This window comes from Phalacrocorax aristotelis, chromosome 7 (assembly GCF_949628215.1).
Source record: "Phalacrocorax aristotelis chromosome 7, bGulAri2.1, whole genome shotgun sequence".
Classification (NCBI taxonomy): domain Eukaryota; kingdom Metazoa; phylum Chordata; class Aves; order Suliformes; family Phalacrocoracidae; genus Phalacrocorax; species Phalacrocorax aristotelis.
Genome location: NC_134282.1, coordinates 43718060 through 43740343, shown reverse-complemented (window position 1 = coordinate 43740343; position 22284 = coordinate 43718060).

Below are 22284 nucleotides of genomic sequence, written 5' to 3'. Positions count from 1 at the left end.
GTATAGTGCAGTGGAATATTCTTTCCTCTGCTTTGACCTGCCTGTTTTGAAAAGCAAACTGACTGCAAGCTCTATAAAGAAGCAAGCATCCTGTAAAATAAGGCATTCTTATTCACAGAACTTTCTGGCTTGGTTTATGAGCAGATCTATATCAGCTTTCATGCATTACATGAACAGAAACTAGGATAAGTTTCCAGAATTCCTACAAAATGCAAACTCAAATTTTGAGAAAGTGTTGCATATTAAAACACTTCTGGACTTTGAATTCTTGACAACCTGCAACTTACGTTTGTACATTTTGAGTATTTGAGGCCAGCAGATATGCTGCTATATCAACTTTGGGGACTTGTGGGATTAGTTGTACATCTTTGATTCAGACTCTTTTACATCATACAGCTAGCCTAGGCTAGGACTCATTGTGGAGGCTTACAGATAACTGTCCTAGACAGGGCTCCCTCAATATCAAATGGAGTGAGAGGCCTCCATGAATGACTACTTAAATGGGGGTCACTGAATACACTGACAATTTTTAAAGTTGTATTGCTAAGAAATTATTGTAGCTTCAAATTGCTCTGAAGGTCTAGGCAAAATGTAAAACTGCTGCTTGTTGAGGATCTTATGTTTACAGTTAATTCAGCTGTGGCCAGCTTTTCTCTAGTGGATCCAGGTATCCTTCTTGCTTCATAGCTTAAGATGTAGCCAGTTTGCCCAATGGCTGTAAGAGAATGACTTGAATTGGAGGGTGGCTGTATCACATACCTGAACCTTAACAAGCAACACAATTCTCTGGAATAGTAATGCTCTTAGTAAATAATCTTTTGTCACTGTCCCTTTCAGACTGCATATGTACTTAATCATTTCTCTATACAAGAAAAAGGCTTTACTGAGTATTTTACTTGTACTAATTATTCCATTTTGTTTTACCAGTACTATATGACGATAAACCACTGAATTGTTGGATATCTTCTACTGTGTCATTACAATTCATATATTCTGTTAGAGGATATTGTATTCTCTTACTCCAAGAAAATATCAATGGAAATCTTCAAAATGGTTTTGTTGACACTATTTTTTTTGTATAAGATGTCATCCTTCTAGGCTGTTTATGGTCCACAATTTATCACCCTTTCCAACATTGTCTATATTTCACTGCCTGTACTAGATTTGGGGTTATTTGACCAGGTGCACTTCTATTTGATGTTTAAAATACAACTAGTAATTTGACAATAACCACATTGTGACAAGTGTTAAAGTGGTCCCAGCATCAGGTGGCAAGCCTTTGAAGAGGCTGCTTAAGGATTCCTATTTTTGATTGCTTTGGCTCTAGTATCCATAGCTTAAGCAATGAATTCTCTAGGAGCTGGTGTTTTAGTGGCTGAGGCAGCTGGTGACTGGGAGCTTGGCTGCCCACTGAGGTGGTAGAGTCACCATTCCTGGAGGCGTTCAAAAAACGTGTAGATGTGGCATTTCAGGACATGGTTTAGGAGGCATGGTGGTGTTGGGCTGACATTTGGACTTGATGATCCTAGAGGTCTTTTCCAACCTTAATTATTCTATGATTGATGGATAATGTTTTTTGCTGATGCTATAACTTTCTTGCTCTGATTCTGCCTATTCTGAGGATGTGATGAGTGGATATAGTACAGAAATTACCTGATATTTTCTGGCAGAACAATGTGTATGAGATGTAGAGGGTGAAAGGCCATCTCATATGCTAGTACTAAACACAGTCAAGTGCAAAGAAGACATAATAGTTAAGAATATTTTTCTCTTTGCTTGTATTTAAAGACATAGAATAATAATATCAGCTCAATAAGATTTGCTTATGTTTCTTCTTATCAAGAGGGCTATGGGAAACAGATCATCCAGAAAGAATATGTACATCAGCAACTCACATTTGTCATCAAGGTTATTGAGGACCATGCATAATAGCACCAGTGGACTGACAATTTAAATTATTTAAGGGGACAATGGAGGCAGTGAGTAGTTTTAGTAGTGACAAAAATCTGAAACTTTGAGTATAACAGCAAAAACAATTTTTTCTAAGTTTCAACTGTTTACTAAAGTTATTGCTGTATCTTCACACTGTTTGATATTTTGACAGCACTGAGCTCAGCATTACTGTTTGCAAAAGACTGGGATCAGGTGACTAACCATCTGCATTTTGGGGGCATGATAAGTAGTAATGTGAACATGGTTATTCCAGGGGCTATTCCTTTCTATTTCTTTCATTTCTGTGAAAATTCACCTTAGCAAAATAACCTACATTGCTCATTAAAGAGGAAAAGCACTGAATGGATAATTTTCTATATTAAAAGATGAATGCAGTATTCATATATTTGTATTAGATAGCTAACCTGAGATCTTTATTTAATTCTGTATATACTTGCATTCAATAGAGGCACTATTCATTTGCATTCAAACACATGTTAGGACAAATAAAAAATTATTATTTTGCATTATTAAAAATGCATATATGGACTAAAAGGTTCCAACATGTTTCAAAATTTTGAGGTCAACTGTTTTCAAAAGGTACTGCCTTCTTAAGGATAAAATTTATAGGTACTGGTGATATCTTCTGTTAAATCAAAGTAGTGTAGTTGCAAAGTGAATTTTAGGGTATAAAACCCCTTTTTCAGGATATGACTTTACATTCTGAAACTTTTTTTTTCCTCCCCAAACTACATCAGATAATCTCTGCATGTAATTCAGTATTCATCTATTACCAATGGCTCATCTAAAGTGCTTTTCTGTTAGACATGAATAACAATACAATATTCCTATGAAACTGAGCTTTCACACACCAGTTCTGGGTTAGACTTTTAAAATATATTTCGAAGCTCGGTCTACTGGAGAGAAAGAAGCATTCCAAACTGCACATTTAAGTATGTACTGGTAGTATGGCAAAGCATGCTGCAATTTTGTCTTGTGAGGTGCTTCTGATCCAAACATCTGAGTGTCTGTTTTTATCACCAAAGAACATTCATCAATATCCTTATTAGACATAGAGAATAAATGTCATAAGAAATTCCTGGATGTTTTTTTTTCTTAATAAGAGACATTTTCATTTAAGGGAGACCAAAAGGTGCCCTTGATAATATTCAGTTGTGCTTCTGAGACATTTTTCCCATTCTGTTTCATGGATGTGTGCTGTCATGCCTTTGCAGTTCGCTTTCTCATAGCCCTCAAAAAGACTGTTTTATATTTGCTTCATTCACATGAGTTTGTTTTCTAATGCACTGCCTTAAATAGTGGCCTTTAAGACAGACAAACGTGTCTAATAGATCATTTGATTCAATTAAATGACTCATCAATCTGTTTTGCATCTATTAATCTGCTTTTTGAATTATTACACTGCAATACTATTGATCTTTTCAATACGAGACTTACATAAACAACACTGCATAATGCTTTCTGCTGAGACGCTGTTTAGAAGTCTCTAAATCCACAACTTTAAGCTTTGCAGCTTATTTTCAGGACATTATTTGTAAAACATAATATTGCATTTCCTTTCATGATAAGGATTAATACATCCAATGTAATCACTCTGTGCTGAACAGATACATTGCTTCATCTAGCAGCTGCCTTGTAGTGGCTGTATTCTTTCCCTAATGTTCAAAGTTGGATGTCGTACTCCCTTCTTCAGCATATTTTCTGAACATGGCTTCTAACAAAATTGGAATTTCAATTTGACTTTCCAAGATTAAACAGTAGCTAGTAATTCCTAAATAGGGTTATATGGAGGATGCAGCTATCCTCCATAGCTGTCATAATTATGTATTAATAGCCCTATCCTGTACAGCTCCCAATTTAAGTTCCCCCTGCGCATCTTGAAGCCTTGTTAGGCTTCAGTTGTCCATGGTTCATGAGAAATGAAGTCAGATAAATAATTTGGAACTTTTTGCAGTTTAAAATTTTCATCAAAATTAACATGTCAGGAAAGAATTCAAGCATTTGGTAAAGTTTTTGTTAGATTAAACATTTGCTTATTAATTGGCTACTTGCACTTTTAAAATAGCTTTCCATAACAAATTCCTTTTGTTGCATTAAGCAGCTGCTCAGGATTAATGTCGTGTGAATGTTTCAGACTCCAGGAAAAGGATAGATGAGTAAAACTCAACCTCAAATGTCAGCAAGCTCTTCATTTTTACATCAGAGATTTTTTGCTGGGCCACCTTGTCTAGACTGCGCTCTTCCTAGAAAGGTTGGACTAGATGATCCCTGAGGTCCCTTCCAACCTGTGATTCTGTGAAAAGAGCTCTGTCAGGTTAGGTAAAGAAAGAAAATCAATTAATTGAACAGTATAGTGCTTTACCAGTGGTGTCTTTTCTTTTTTTTTTTTTAAATATAATCATCTTAGTTAATGCTAATATGTCATTATGATGAATTGGAACTACTTGCCATTGATTGCAATAGCAAGAGTTGATCACTGTCTACATTATATGCTGAGCACCTTTTTCTGACACTTAATGTGACTCATTGACAGTCAATTTAATTTTCTTACTCTATGCTGACATATGCAAGAGACAGGCAAGCAATCCATTTGACAGCAAAATAACACACCTAATGTATCTGTAATGAAGTTTTATATTACTGCCTGTTAATGAGTTATTCGGGACTTCTACATTATCCATTGGAATTTTTTTTGAAGGCTAGTTAAAGCATGAAAGAATTGAGGAAGGAAAAATCACTGCCTGTCTTTGAGAAGGAAAGCAGATACAATGTTATAGACAAGTCAACTTCGGTTCGGTTCCCATAAAAAGAAATATTATCACAAATGATGAAAGTATCTGTAAAAACCTGAAAAGGATGATGATTCACAGTCAGAACAAATTTGTCATGGGGAATTGTACCAAACTAGTTTAATTTCTGTCTGCCAGAGTTAGCAGGCCTTGTGGCTCGAGAAGAAGCAGTTTGACTTTGAGATCCTTGTTGCATTCTTATAAGCTGATAATATTTAGTCTTAATGCATCTACTGTAAGGTGGGTACTGGTCTGTTTTGTAGAAGTATTTGGAGTTAGGCATCAATGCTTTTCTCTCAAAATGGAAAGTTAAATATTGAGTGGGGTTTGGCAGCAATCAGTCTTGGGTCAGATGCTAATTAATATTTTCATTAATCTGAATAATGGAATTCAATGGCTTACTTATTGAATTTGCATTTAAGATGAAGCTGGGGGCACTGAGGTTTTATTATAGGACAGGATTTAAATTGAAAATTATCTTTGCAAGCTGAGAAGCACTCTGAGGAGAAAAAAAAAGAATACAAATAACAGGGATGACAGCAAGCTCCCACAATTAGCATTTAGGAGAGATCTGTTGCCTAAATACTATGATGGCAGCAATTGGGTAAGTAACAGTTTTGTAGAAAAAGATGTTGGTCTGTTTGTGTGCTAAGATTCAATGTGACTTGACAGTGCTACAAAGTTACAAGAAAGGGAGCTATCTTATAGGGTGCATAATGAGGATGACAGCCTATATGACATCTGAAGTAGTCAGTCTGGTCCATTTAGGATTGGTATGGCCTCAACTTTAGCATGATCAGTTTTGGTTGTCACGTTTAAGGGAAGATGTGGATCAGTTAAAGAGAATACCAAGGTGAAGAGTAAGAATGATTAAATGTTCAGGAAACATGACTTAGAAGGAAAGGTAAGTAGAATTTGACTTTATTCACTTAGAAAAGCAAGCTTTTATATCAGTCCTTGGATATGTAAAAGGCTGTTGCAAAACCAAAACTGATTTATGTCTTTTGTTTTTGGCTTTGCTGGTGAAAGAGGACTTTGGAGAATAAAAATGAGGTTTTGGCACCGGAAAGTGAGGGTTTGGATGTTAAATGTGAGGGTTTGGGACTTTAAAAGTAGGCATTGAGCAGAATAAGCTAAATTAAATTAGATACTTGGTAAGTTAAGATAGTGGGAAACGGAATACATTTCCTGAGATGGAAGTGTAATTTTGACATTTCCAGCAATTTCTAAGGTACACTTCATACTATTTTGCTGCAGAAGGTGGTCTAGATGATGTCTTGAGTCCTTTCAAGTCCTGAGATTCCATAAAAACAGTTTTACTTATTTACCTAATGATTATATTGGTTGACATTTGGTTTCAATCTTGAGTGTGATTTTGTTGGAAAAGCTGTTTCATATGGAAGTCTTTGATTCTTGCATATCTTGGGGCAAGAAACACCTGTAGTGATGATGACTTATAAGCAACTTAGCTCACCAGGTCAGTGAAAGTACGTTTAAATTGGAGTGGTATACGCACATAGCTGTATGATGTGTCAGCATATACCTCGATAAGATCTGGGGTGCTTGCTAAAATGAAATACAGATGAACTCTCCTGTCGTTCACTACTTCCAGAAAGTAAAATATTTACATCAAAAGATGGAAGTACTGCAAATAAATTGAGATTGAGGAAAAAATGATGTTACTTATAGAAGTATGGAGAGGAAGTTGAGTGTCTTGATGTGTTACCATTCATAATCCTGTAATCTTGGTTTATCTCAAACTGCTTCTGGGTGTTGAGATAACATCTTTAGCCAAAAGCTGTTTTACAAATCAGGGTAAATTACTTTAAAAAAAATTGTATTATTTGCACAATGGATCAAACAATGCATTGGAAGATAATTAATCCTGTGTACTACCTTGTCATTTTGATTTATATTAAAATTCTCCATTTAATTTGTAATAGGTAGGAAAACAAGTTAGATTTTTTGCGTTTAACATAACTGTTTCATCTCAATACTGACAGGAAGGGTGACACTAAATTTACCATTTACTGAATCTCTATACTTAATTTGTATACATAATCTGTATACTGAAGAATATTTTGAAAGGCTAAATTATTTGTTTAATAAGCAAAATTAACTTTCTACAGTTAATTTTCATGCAATACATCAATGACAACTCAGAAGTTAAACTGTACGATAATATACAGGATGTGGTGATGTTGTAATAAGGTATTATTCATTTGTCTTGGGAAAGTCTGAGAACAAGTCTTACTCAATGTAATAATTTGTGAAAACCCCCAAACAACCAAAAAACCCAAAGCAGAACCCTGTCTTTTACTTCATAGGTCAAGAGTTCCATTTTTTGCTGTGAAGCAGATTGATTTCAGTAGACTTCATTTTTAAGTGGCTGAGTAATGTTCTATAAGGATGAATGTTTAAGAACTTCCTCTCAATCATTCTGGTCATGTGTTCTTGGTAGTACTTATGAAAAGATATTTTTTATAAAGAAATTGTTTTCACAATACTGTTGATGTGCTACTTTTTTTTAAGTGAGGGTGTGTTAGAGATGCCACATTAATATTTCAAAAAATTATAATATGTCTTTAATGACTGGATGTTTGCGTTATAATAGTTATTGTATTTGCATATATTTGTTCTTTCAAATGAACAATGCTCATAGAATACTGTTTTCTCCTGTTATTGTTCAGTGTGCAGTTCCCTTTTTTGCAGATGTTTATTCTTACTGTGTCCATCCAGATAACTGACCTCTTACTAAAAAAAAGCCTGAGACAGGGCAACAAACACCTTGTGAAAAAGTTTCTGAGTTTGAAGGAAGCAATTGAACTAGTTCAGGTTACGCATCTAAAAGTTAGATGTCTGGAAATTAGCTAGAAAGAATCCCACTCATGAGTGCCTCAGGCTGAGCACCGAGAAAATGAGTAACTTGTATGCTGCGAAAAGGTAATTCTTTTCAGTTTTTAATGTAAATAAATGATTTAATAGTAATAAAATAGGGAGATAATTTGCCTCCTTACTAATGATGCAGACTTACAAACAGGCCCAAGAGCCACAGCAGGAGTAGTAACATGATGGTAAGATAATTTGACAGGATGCTCCTACCCAGAAATAGGGCACTTGGAGTGTATGAAAGGGCAAGGATAGCACCAATGTTGGAAAGGAAATAGTACCAGCAATGCACAAAAGTTTATTTTCTTAAACTTGACTTTGTCTAAAACATTCACATAACTTACAATAATAGTGTAAAAATAATTCTTCCACTATGAGGTCCCAACCAAGTCTTAAGTAGTTAATGATACTGGCTGAAGTTTGTTTGCCTAGGTTGTCCTATTGCGTAAAACTGAAAGCTTTACACTGAAGGAGGAAATCAGTCTTACAGGCTTTGTAATCAGCCTGTAAAGGCCTTTGTTTTTTACCTTTATTTGAAGGATGCTGCCTATATAAAAATGTGGGAGCGCCTGGCTGTGCTACAAAGTGAATACACAAGTGTGCTGAAATAACTCAGGCTATTTGTGTATCCCTTCAGAAGGAAAATGTGGGTAGGGTTTAGATGAAAGCTGCTGCTTGTATTGCTAGACTAGTTAGGAGAGAACTTGGCTGATAAGCCATTTTTTCCTGAGAACTGTGATCACATGTTATGTAAGCTTATTTAAAAATACAGTAGAACTGTGTGTTCAGAGAATGAGTTAAAGGCTTTTAGTATTAGGGAGCATAATCCAAAGGAAGACAAAACAACTACTTGTATTTTTGATAGAGGACAATCTTATTTCTGTAGGTTGTCAGCTCTGAAGCTCATTCAGATGGCATGGTGTGCAATGGAACACACAAAAAATGGCAAAACTGACATTGGAGGGAAAATTCATAAGAATATAGGAACCTTGTGCTCATTTTTTTCCACCATCAGTTAATATACTGGTGATGGTTAAGGAAAACCCAGAGGCTTCTCTTCTCCAGGCTAAACCCTATCTGTCTGTCTTCATAGGAGAGGTTTTCCAGCACTGATCACTTTTGTGGCCATCCTCTAGACCTGCTCTAGCAGGTCCATGTCTGTCTTGTGCTGGGGACCCCAGAGCTGGATACAGTATTCCAGGTGGGGTCTCACCAGAGCAGAAAAGAAGGGGTAGAATTACATCCCTTGGGCTGCTGGCCACACTTCTTTTTATGCATCCCAGGATACAACTGGCTTTCTAGGCTGCAAGCGTGCACTCCCAGTTCATATCCAATTTTTCATCCACCAGTATCCCTAAGTCGTTTTCCACAGGGGTGCTCTCAAACAGTTCTTCCCCCAGTCTGTATTGATACTGGGTTAGCACCAACCTGGTGCAGCACCTTGTGCTTGGCCTTGTTGAATTTCATAAGGTTCATGTGGGCCCACTCCTCAAGCCTGCCAAGGTCCCTCTGGATGGAATCCTTTCTCTCAAGGTATCAACAGCACCTTTCAACTTGGTGTCATACGCAGACTTGCTGAGGGTGCACTCAATGAAGATGTGCCTGTTTTGCATGCTTAGATACAACTTCCAGGAGGATCTGTTCCATGATATTTCTGGGCACAGAGGTGAGGCTGACTGGTTGGTAATTCCCAGGGTCCTTGTTATACTTTTATAAAAATGGGTGTGATATTCCCATTTTTCCAGCCACTGGGGACTTTGCATGACTGCTGTGACTTATCAAATATGATGGACAATGTCTTGGCAACTATATCAGCCAATTCCCTCAGGACTCTGGGATGCATCTCATCAGGTCTGATAGACTTGTTTATGTAATGAAACTGTCAGTTGAATGAATTGAGATGCATGATCATTCATGCAGTTCTATATAGAACAAATATTTTAGAGGATATCCCTTCTCAGCCTGTCTTCATCAGTCACATCTTTTTGCCTTCCTTTTGGTTTCATGTGGAGTCTTCTAGTATCTATAAATAGGAATGCTAATAGATGTACTGTTCTTGATTTTTTTTTTTTTTTGTTTGTCTGCTTAAGGAAACAAACCCCACAATCTTTCCCCAAAATCTACCTGTGATAGCAGTGATTTACTTTATGTGATGCTGAAAAATTTATAGCTCCTGGACTGTATTTTTTCAGTGGTCTGAGGCTGATTTTTCTGTATCTAATTCAATGAATACAGGATTCTGAATTCTAAAGTGACTGGAGCCTACTTTGTACACTAATAGTGATGCAGACTGCCTTTAAGACTTGTCTGTGTGGTTCCAGAAGACCATATTAAGATATGTTGGGCAGAAATAATGATTTTGACACTGCTTAATTGCTGTGATGCCAATAACGAGAGGATAAGAGCATGTATGCCTGTCTGTCTTCCCAAATGTCCCACTACCTCCTGAGGAATAATGTAGCTGGTGTCAGTTAATACAGCCATTTGATACTGTAATAGTTATATCTCACAAACAATCTTATGCATAAGACCACCAAGATTAGGAGTCCTATACAGTGATATTACACTACTTTTTTTTACATCCTTTCTTCAACTGCATTATTTACTCCTTGGCTAAAGCTTTTTTTCTGCATTACTTGGTTATCACTGTGATACTGCGATAATATTCTCTAAACTGGAAACTGCATTATTGGGTATTTCTCAACTACAAATGCATCACTATAAAGTTCCAAGCAATGTTTTTTGTAATTAAACTATGTTTCCAGTTTACTTTACTTAGCTTGCATTATCCGGTTAGGCAATCATTGTCTGGAACATAATAAAATAATCTAAACTACTGTTCTTGTAAGAATAAACCAAACAATAATTAATATGCCATTGATTCCTTAGGGACATTCTTTGAACATTTCATTGAAAAAGTTGAGAAAACATGAAGAGAAATCAACAGGATATGGCAATCATGTTGCCATAAAGGAGTATTTAAACAGTGTATTTCATTCAAAATGCTTAGAAAAACGTTAAAGAATTAAATCTTTTAGGTTTTACTTTTTATTTTCCGTGGCAGAAAGCCTTTAAGGCAAAAGTGTAACAAATCATGTGAGGAATATTGCTCAAGTGCAGTTGCTGTTCTTAAAATCAAATGTGCTAGACCTTTACAAAATAGTGGTGTTAAGGGTGTGAGCTTTTGTGTACACGTGTGTGGGTGTGCAAGTGTTTTATTCAGTCTGTTGTAGACACATTTTAACTAGATTATCATAGCAAATGTACTGCACAGTGTGTAGCATATGTTTTTTTACTGTAATCAGTGGGAGACTTCTGAAAGGCAGAGTGAATATACAAAAATATGGCTGCAGTAAGGCTCACTGCCACAGAGAGACACACTACTAGCTGACCTTCAGCTAGCCATTTTAAAGCTAATTGTGTGAGCAGATGAAATTATATTTCTAAACGTTTTTCATAGTGTGTATCACAATAATTTCTTTTCCTAAATGAAGCCTCTAAATCTCTCACCATACAAATAGTGACAAGCCCCCCCACCCAACCAAATAAAAATCCCAACAGCAAGAGATATGCTAACCCTTCTCTGAAGCAGACTGCAAAAAGCGTTTCATACTATTAATGCTTCTGTGTTTAGAATAGACTTCATAGATTAAGTCACGATTGAAAAGGTGGTGCTTTCTCTTTCTGGATATTCTACTTTTATGTAAATGAGTTACGAATGTTCTGTGCCTCACTATATATACCTCAAATATATTTGCCTTCCCACTGAAAGCAATGGCAAAACCCCAAAGACTGTCTTGGTAAGTTGCTGGATGTCACTATTCAGCTAGCATGAAAATGTTTTTAAAATGCCTATGTTTTCCTTCACAAATCTTTAATTGACTTTCCTGTTTTTTGACTATGAACTTCTCAAATGATGGACTACCTTTTCCTGAATTCCTAGAAAACTGTCAGTATATTCTGTCAACAGCTGTAGACAAATAACATAATAAGCGGCTAACCCTGAATAGCCACTATTTTCCAACAGATCTTAAGGCATATTGCAAAAAATACTGCTTTACCCAATGAGCTTGAGCCTGGAGTGGGGTATGTGTGTATTACTTTTTTTTTTTTTTTTTTTTTTTTGCCGTAAACGAAGCTTTTGGAGTTCCTTTAGATTATAAGATGACGTAAGGTTGCTGCCAACTATATCCAGACTGAGAAGAGCTGTGGAAAATTTTAATTTTCTGGAGGAGGTTTGACTTGGATACACCAAATGCTTGTGGCAAAGGGATTTCAAACCTTTAAGTGTCTGACAGATTAATTATGTCAGAAAGGAAGGACTATAAATTATTAGAATGAATGCATGATCTACGACCTGTGTGGAATGAAATAATAAAACTAGTGATCTTATTACTAGGAGAATTAGTGTAAATTTAGAAAGCAAAATCTACTTAAAACAAATGTCCAAGTTCAACAGTGTGTTGAATTATATGGGAGGCCTACTACATATGGTTTTAAAGATTTTAAAACAAAAAAATTGTACAAATGATTTTCAGTAACTTACAATTTTCTGTCTCTTCTTTCCTAATGGAGGGACATAACATTTGTGTGTACAGCAAAGATACATAACTAATGAATTTACTTTACTGACCTGCAGAAAGGAGCATGGTTGTAACTTATCTGGTACATGTACACGGCTCATAGTCTTAATGAGGCTGTAAATTTGCTTTAGGGCATAATTATTCAAAACTATTTACATTACTGGAAGGTCCCAGGAGCACAAAATTCAGAAATATTCCTGTGGTTTTGCTGATGGCACCTAAAAAAAGTAAATTCATGTGCATCCTCGTTAAAACCATAATATAAAGGAAATTATCTGAATTCTTCAAATGCAGTGGTGAAGTTTCCTGTAATTATTCTTTCTGCAGTACAAGTGAAGGACTTAGTTTACCCTATGCTAATGTTAATTATTCTTAGGCAAGCATTTTTACATTCGAGTATGTTCTTTTCTGTAAGCTCATTCACTGATTTCCTGTCTGTAGCCTATTGTATTGTACACAGTAATACACAATGTACCTTGGACCATTTGGTAAAATGTGCTCAGAGGAGGGTCAGCCCTGAAATAAGTGTGGTTTGCAAGTGAAGGCATTATTCATGGGAGCTTGTGCAGCTCCAGATTTATGACAGTGCTGTGTTTCATTAGTTCAAATTTGAAATGAATCATCAGCTTGGCAAACGAAATGAAGAGGTATATAAGGGACAGGACTAACACTCAGCTCCAGATCGCATTCTAGCTTGATTACAGTCTGTCTTTAGGATCAGAACTATGTTGTTTGGTTTCTTGTTGTTGGCTCATAGTGCCAAAGAATTTTTTTTTTCCATTTGGGGGACAGTTAAAATAGTGAGCTTTGAAATGTATAAAAGTCTAAGCTGAGAATACAGGTGTTCCAATGACCGGTTTACCAGAGGAGAGAAGTATGAGCCTGAATGTGTCTGCTTCAGGCTTGCTCTCAAGCTAAACTGCCAATTTTCAGAAAAATCTTGCGGAGGTTTGGATCCTGTTGATTCTAGGGCTGCCAGAACTTTTACTGCTTTTGCATATATAGAGATAATAAAAATATGACTTTTTTCTTTCCTCCAAAAGTGGTTATGGGAAGAATTGTATTAACAGAAATAGAAGGTGTAGAATGCTTTTTATCAATGCTGTCTATACTGCACAGACTTTTAGAATAGTATTTCACTGTAAGAGAATAGTCATAGTTGCTTGCACGATACCGAAGCAGTGATAGGTCAAGCAAAAGACTTGAGGATTCAGTCTTTTCAAATTTGGTGTAGAAATGAGTATACCATTTCCAATATGAAACTTGAATCTAAATCTTGAAGACCACATGCTGGTCTGCAGTGCTGTCATAACATCAAAGAATGGAAGTTGATATAGATGACCTATAGAATTGACTACAGATTGAAGGCTAGTGCTGAAAACCAATTCTTCCTATATTGTGTGACCAGTTTGCAAAGTATTAGAATGTTCTTATAGATAAAAAAAGTTAAAATGGCAACGGTGTTTTTCTGTTTGACCTTAAAATCTAGGATACAAAAATTACTGTGGGTTAAATCTTTTGTTTCTTTTATTTGTATAATTCCATTAGCCATATGGGATAGAACAGGATATAGGTTAAGCATTTCCAGAAACCATTTTTGTTTCTCGTTTGGATTACTGAGATCTTGCCTCAGAGGGATTCTCTGCTTATTTCCTTTCTTGCTAGAGTAAATGGGCAGGATTTAGAAGGAGATTTTGCTTTATTTTACCTGCTACTCATTAACCAAGCAATTGAGATGCTGCAAGTGCATTGTGTATAGTAATGGCTGATAGTGATGAATTGCTGTCTTCTGCCCAAAGACAGAGAAGAGCTATTAATTTGAGGAGTGTATCTGAAGCATATTTTCGTTCTTTAACAGTTGGTTGTGTATCTTCCCAGGATTGTAACAAAGCTTTGATTTTCTGTGGCACCTTACATATACAGGTTTTCCTTTTAATTAAAAAAAAAAGTATTTTGTTTTAGTTTTATCTTAAGAGCCTGAAAATATCATGCACACATGTGCAGGATGGAACTGAGAACTTGTTATGACGCTTTTCTTTGTAGAATTATAAATACTGGCAGTTATTTCCTTAGTGTCAATAGAAGTTCTTATACTTGTTCCCATCTTTGCTCTAATGCCATGTGTATATCTTCTAAGCAAAGTGTGCTCTGTACTAAATGGCTTTGTTTAGAGTGTTTCTAATAGAAGTGTCCCTGCCACATGTATCTGCTTGGTCTGTGTAATCTCTTGTAGAATGTTTTCTGGCATTGAACGGACAGTGTATGTTTAAGTAAGCATGCTTTAGTTTTTGCAGCTGTGCTAGTAACTAATGTATAGCTTGGGGTATCCCCAGTTAATTATGGGGACAACCAAGTTTTAATGAGTTGTACGCAATCAGACATTTGATTGTGTTTAATATAAAAAAACTTTTCAGAAATGATGTAGGTGAAACATTTTATTCCCTTTTTATAATTGGTCTATTTTGGGGCTAAATATCAGGTCTACCCCATGTTTGTGAGAACATTCCTGTTGAATTGGCTGGGAACAGTACTTGAGTGAAACTGATTGATCTTTCAGGACATCCACCTGGTTCTCTGTGCATACAACTGCGAGAGACAGCATTGGGTTTTGACAGTATTCTGGAGGATCAAGCCGTAAAAGTAAATCTAAAAAATTCAGGGAAGCGGTATTTAGCCTTTCTATCACTTCAATCTGTTTTGAAAGCACAGGCAGGATTTGGGTGACATGTAGCCCTCACAGTGCTCAGGACAGGGGGAGTGTAATGCTTAGAAATCCAGCTTCCCTGAAGTTAGTCTTCCACTGCCTGCAAGGGATAGTGAGTGAGAATAATAATCTAGGATTTCATCCTTATGTGGATCATTGTATTTAGCATTGATATGTGTGTACAATCAGGCATATATATTTATATATTTCTTTTATAAAAATATTTATGTGCATATACGTGCTAAGGGTAAAGAGAGATGTTCCTTAGTTTGCCTCACAAAATGACTTCATTTCTTTATTAATAAAAGACGGTTTATTCACACACAAGCCAGGAAAAACAGAGTGTCCTTTTCTAATCCTGCAGTTTTGTTATTGGTTTTCCCACCTCATATGTGAATGGAATTGAGGTTGTCACCTCATTGTGGTCAGTTCCACACCTTCTTCAGAATAAAGAGCATGTGAACTTGTATACACAGCATCTGAACCAAGGCCCTTTTATAAACCAAACTTTAATTTGTTATTTTTTTGGCATCTATGAATGTGTGTGTGAGACCATGTGGGCTGGCTGTGGAAGATGCGCTATAAAAACTAACAGATCATCTGGAGATGTTCTGTGTTATTTATGAAAACATGGGGCCCAATCCTGCCACCTTCTCTCACGCTAACCATACCTCTAAGGTCAGCCAGTGAATATACTTCTTTACGGATGACTTACGTGCATAAAAACTTACTGGATTTGATATATGGATGGAATTTTCAAACTTAATAAGGGAATTAGATAAACCATGTCCACTGACATCCATTGGATGTTGAAATGCAATCTGTGCCTTTGGAATTAAATAAAAACTAAGTTGATGTGAACTGGGGAGGAAAAGTCTTGTACTTAGTTTTATCTTTTACTTTATAGGTGTTCACTATAAAGACCTGGTTGTGGAAGTTACCAAATAAATGTAAAGGTGAGAAGTGGTTTGCAGACTCTCCTACTGGTGTCCAGTCCCAGGTAAAATAAGGACTAAAAGTGTAAGTGGAACATAAAGCTGACAATGAAGCAAAGCTCTCTGCTGAGCAATACAAAGAAGCTGGAGCAGCAGTGAATGCTGTGAAAACTGTATTTGGTTCAGATATTGTTTTAAAGGTAAGTTTGTAATTTGATGTGAATAATGTAACTATATTCTGAAGACCCAAAGTTTCTTTTCATATTTGTACCAAATAAGTTGAATTACCTACAGTGTGAAATCATTGAGCAAGCCGATGTAACTTCATATATTTGCAGTAAATGAGTGGATATTTTGTATGCTAGTGCTGTAGACTTTTATTAAATTTCTTTTCCATTACAGATCTTGTTTTATGTATGTCCCAGACTATTCTATTAGTAATCTCTTATCTTGTAAGCTTTAGCCAGATAAGTTACCTGCCTGACTGGTGGAATTCTGGTCATTTAATGCAAATGGATTTAGTCTACTTGTTTTTACTATTGCTGGTCCTAGAGCCTCAATTGTGTGCCAGGATCTGCACTTAGTATAGTGAACACTGAGAGGATAGTAGCGGGCTGCACAAGGGAGAAGATTCTATGATTATTTAAAGCTGCATCTTAAATTGTTACTATATTTAATTAAACAAGCATGGTATGTTTTGTGTCCAAGCTTAAATGAGGATTGAGAAGTGCATGAAGCAACTTTGCCTGAGAAAAATGCAACACCTGACAGCTTCACCTATCCAGCTCAGAACCCAGTCCTCCTGACAAACTTACTGAATGCAAAGCTACAGTTCTAGCAATGGACTAAGTTGCTCAAGGATATTATGCCCTTAGCCTGATGGTCAACATCAGCAGAGTACTACCAGACAACAATGTTAGTGCAGTACTGTTATTCTTGCATGCCAGATAATACTGGATTATTGTTTGTCCTGCTGTGAGCTTTACCACACAGGTAGAATTATCTCAGAAGGGAGACTAGAGCAATGCTGGCAGTTTCTAGAACCTGCTTTCCAGGTGGGCACTGAGAGAGGAGGAGCCAGCTGAAATATTGTCTACATGAAGCAAAAACAGAGCTAGCAAAGGATGGTTTTCCTTACCAGTCAGGCACCCAGCACAACACAAAGGAGGGATTGAAAAAAGAACTGAATTAACCTAATCTGTCAGCTAAATGTCATTGTCAATTTAGAAACTAGAGCAATTTGAGCTTTAGGAATACTCCCCTATTTTTTGGCTTCTGCTCTACACAAGCAGTGCTAAAGAAATGGTTTCAACTGCTTTACCAAAAGGTTGAACCTTTTTTTAGGGCTTCTGTCATGTTTTCTTTTTTCTGCTGCTTAAGCATCACTCTTTCTTTTTGTAAAACACACCATACGTGCCCTTTCTAAGAATGATAGCTGTTACAGGTATAAAACAAAACTAATTTTAGTAAATCCATTGAGACATATGGTAAGAAATTCCATTGAGAGTATGATAAATGTGTCTTATATTTGGCATATCTTTAACATACCACTTTTTATTATTTTTCCATTATAATCTCTCACATAAGTTGCAGTGTAATATAAGATTGCAAAGGGAAGTGTGAACTGATCACAATGTGCAAGCAGGATTGTCTTCAGCTTGGTGTGGAACCTATAATAATGTCTTTGAAGTTGCTGTGTTTGAGGACTGGCCCTGGGAACAGTATGAACTGGTTAAAACAATCTGTTACTCTTTCTAAACTTGCAGTCTCTGACAAGTAAAGGTGCAAATTTCTCCCTGCTAGTTTTGAGCTCTGGTTCCCCATGTAGTATCCCGTTGCGTTACTGGCCAGTCAAGACCAGTCATCATTCAGAATAAGACAGGCTTTGAAACAATTCAGATTTGGAACTGATTTCAGAGCCATTTAGATTTCTATAAGGAACTTTAAAAAAAAAACAACACACAAAACCAAAACAACCAATCCACAAACAACTAATTTAAATACTGAATGAATTATTTATGTAAATAGGCTATGTATTGAAATGGTTTAAAATTTGAACCAGTTCATCTCAAGCAGAATCAATTTGGTAAAGATATCAGACATATAAGTGATTCATTGAACAAGGCATTTTCCCTGCCACTTGCTGCCTTGCCGCTGATGTTTTATTCAGAAATAATCTGAAAACAGTTTTACATATCACTGCTTATGTTATCGTTGCATTCCACTGTGGAGGTACAGAGTGAATGTAGTCCTCTGTTTTCCACATTGTGCTTAACATGCTGTAGCAAAGTAATTTTATGTGTTACTTCCCTGCTCTCTGCATATTCAAAAAATTTAAGTGCTCTTTCACAGCAAGAAGGGTGTTTGGTCCGATCTCTGGGCCACTCCTGCTTAGATGTTAACATCCTATATGCAAAAGAGAAACAACTCTTTCCTGAGACTTCTATTTCTGCAAAACCTGTCCAGGACTTGGATGTCAAAGTGTCTTGAGAATCAGTAAACAACAAGGTTAACTTTCAGTGTTAAATTGTAAAAAACTCTATATTTTTATGGAAGACTTCCTTTAAATCTTAAGCATAAGGTACAGCTGGCCTGATGTACTGAGAGGCTAATGCTTTTATCATAATATGTCTAACAAAACTTCAATGGGACATGTAGGAGGTTAAGCTGAATCAAACCATAAGTATCTGAACAATCTGAACAATTCAAACCAAGATCTCATGTTGCTTTATAGGAGACCTGTTTAGCAAAATGACTTACTGCAGTCTGCAGAGCAGCAATTTGTCCTCCCTTCTTTTCCCCACTAGAGGTGAACACTAAGCTGCTATTGAAAGGAGAGAACTGATTCACCCTTGAATACCTGTATTCTCATGCTGTTACTCCTTGGAGTGCCCCATAAGTGCTTGAGGTCACATCAGCTTTCACCCAAACCCTGCCTCAATTCCATAATAACTCAGTGTCATGATGTGCATGTTTATGCTCTGTGCCATGTATATGCAGGCTTAGATTTGTCAAGGAGAAAGAAGCTAAGAGAAATTAAATCCTCTTCACCATATTTTCCTATTTCCCACTTTACTGTCACAGTGCTGTCACTACTGGTTTCCAATGACGTTCAGTTGCCACTGTTTCTTCTGATCCTTAGCCTCGCATCGTACATTGAGGGAGCTGCAACTATATTGGGATGCTGTTTTAAGAGTGCAGCAGTTAAGAAGAGGCAGGGTTAATTTCTTCTGGTTTAAGTTTTCTGATATCAAGGTTTCTCACATCCTGATGAGAAACCTCTCTGGTTCTGATGGAACTAGTTCTAGAGATGCACAAGGGTGTCACTGTTACCCAGTACCAGCCCTGGCTCTGGCAGGCTCAGCGCAATGATGCAAAGCAGTAGTTGTTTTCTGTGACTCCTGTCTACTTGCAAGTGGATGGAAAGAGGTTGCTTTGTTATGTATTCTACCTGGTTTGGCCCTCCATGCTTTCAGGAAATTATCTACCAGTAATTTTCCCCTCTTAGAATAAGATTGACCTGGTAGAGATGTCCATCTCTTACTATTTCTTATTTCTGTACCTTCTGAATTTATATGGTCTATGAACCTTTTAATGCACCTATTAAGTATCTTATACCAGTGTTCAAATTTCTTCATATCTTCCCTTCTGGCAATGAGCATGTCTAGGATGAGGTAACTGATCAATATGGTGGGAGAAAAAAAAAATGTGGGGGGCGATTCTGCTGCTGCTTTAGTCCTTCTGGACACCTTGGATCAAATGTTATTATTCTTACTTGCAAAATATAAATTATCAGGGTCTTATGTCATTGAGAGAAAACACAAAGAAGTGACTAATAAACAAAACTGCAGAAGCAAGCAGTTAATTTCAGTATGATCTGATTTAGTGTCTGGCTATTTAAACTGAGATAGTTGGGGGTGAGTAAACTATCCATTAACAAACATTATAGCTTAGGAAAAGGCTAAGGTTATGGCCCTCTTAATGTTTCCATAGCAAAGAATCCACAGAATAGGATTCAGTAATGATTACTAAAGAGAACTAAAAATTCATATATGCTGATATATGGAGAGCTTTGTGGCATTTTCATTCCGTGGTGTTTTCAAACCAGACTTTTGTAGTCAGACTGAACTGAAGTATATTATACTAGCCAGAAATTATCTTTTCACTTTCTGTTCATATCTGAGAATGAAAAAAGTAAGGTGAGAAGTTGGTGAGCAGTAAGGCATGTTGATGAAGTCAAGCTGGGAGTTAGCTGACAGCAAGTGGCAATTAGCAATTTTTCTTTCCACAGAGGAAAGTGATGTTAGTTCAGTGCTATCAGGAGTAACAGTATTGGAGAGCTAGAAAAATCCTTTAACTGTATCACATCTGGGCTGAAGAACAAAGTAAAACTTCTAGAGATCTAATAGATGTCTGATGCATCTCTATGCAAACCATAACCTAAAGGACAGGCTTTCTTGTGATGAATATATATGAATATATATAGCCTTCCCACATCTTTAGGGACATGAAACAAAACCTTGTCTTGTACCTGTGGAAGAAAAAAAAAATTATGCTTTTCTTTCCAACTTGGTGAAGTTTTTGGTTTGACTTAGTAAGGTTTGAATTGGATCAGATATGAAGAAAGGCCTTAGTCTACAGCATGACAGTTTTGTTCAGTAGATCTGCTCCTTCATTTGTATCTTTTTAAGGAAATTATGACTATGATGTCACACTTCCAATTACCTTTAATAGGAAAAATTTTCTACTTACCTATTTCCAAAGCCAAATTATGTTCATGATGGGGATTTTGTGTGGTGTTTGCAACTGAAGGAGACCGGACATTATGGCTTAGATTGGGCCCTTCACTTGGATCTTCTTATCTTATTAAAAGGGCTATTTTTCTCTTTTGTTGCAGAAGGAGATGAAGCTAAAGAAATGACTTCTCATGTATGTAGTCAGCCACAGTGAAGTTAAGGGGGGAAAAATTGTAAGTCATGATAATGTCGGCAGTCAATATTGTTTCTCTTTACAGAACCATAAACAAAATCATGAAACTAGTCTCTAAAAGGTCTTGATGACAGCTCTGGTAAACTTAAGCAATCTGGCTACAAAGATGAATGGTATTTTCCTGTTGCACATTCATTCTGCCTGCCTCTCTGCCTGCCTCTCTGCCTGCCTCTCTGCCTGCCTCTCTGCCTGCCTCTCTGCCTGCCTCTCTGCCTGCCTCTCTGCCTGCCTCTCTGCCCTTCTCTCATGCGATTTAAATCTAATTAACCTAGTTTCAAACTCTGACTTCCCTCCAAAGTTCTAACGCAGGGCCCTAAATGTTGATTTTTTTTTTTTTTAAATTTGCCAATGTCCAAAATATTTGTTTTTAACATTTATCTTTCTATTTGCCTGTAGACCAAAATAAGTTATTACCTCAGAATTGGATGGCTGTGACAGATGGTACCCCCAGAAGAAAAGACAGTTTTTTGACTAATATAGAAAGCATGTGTATACATTGACTGTCTTGCCCTGGCCTAGCTTAGGTATTAGCAATTCTTATTTTTGCCAGTCTTTAATTTCCTTCCACTGGGTGAAATTTTACTTCAGTGAAGCCAGTAGCAATTTTTCCGTTAACTTCAGTAGGAAAAACTATCACTCATTGCTAGGTGCAAAATACTAATACTAACTTTTGTAGAGTTATATACTAATACTAATTTTGCAGAGTTATATAGTAATTCCTGGAATGACTGCCTATCTTACCCTGCAGTACTGACAACGGACCAGCTTCTCTGCCATCTGTATCCAAGGAATCGGGAAAGTTGCACTGGATGTGCCCTGCTTTGGCATTTAGATCACTGATGTTAAACTGGTTTTATACCTGTTAACCTTTTAGGATAAAGAGGATTTTATTCCATTCCCAGCTTGGTTTTATTTTAAACTTTGAAAGAAGGAGAAAAAGGCTTTAAGTAAGAAAACTACAAATATGGAAAAAGTTTTCCAAGTATTAAAATTTCTAACCAAAATCTTGAAGTTGCTTGGTCTTTGTGGCCAAATATTATAAAGCACTGAGAAACTCATAGTTAATTGGCCTGAAAAAAATATATCTTCAACAAAACAGGCCCAAACCAACAGCAACCCCCCTTCAAATTACCGTATACCTGCAGAACTTTTGAAGAACTTGGTGATTCTTTCCTTAATTCCAGTAAGTTAAAAAAACCCCACCAACCAAAAACTCCACAAGTAGTAGATGTTGCTAACAAGGCCTGCTGTAACAAAGATATATTCCTTATTATAGTGTGGTCCATATAGCTACAAAATGTTGACACAAAACAGCATTTTAGTGAATATTTTCTAGGCCACCTCCTTTTCTCTGAACAAAGAACAATAAACCGAAAAAAAATTGAGCAATAGCTTATTGGGAAAGGTAAGTTGTACAAGAATGCTTAAGCAGCACATAACTA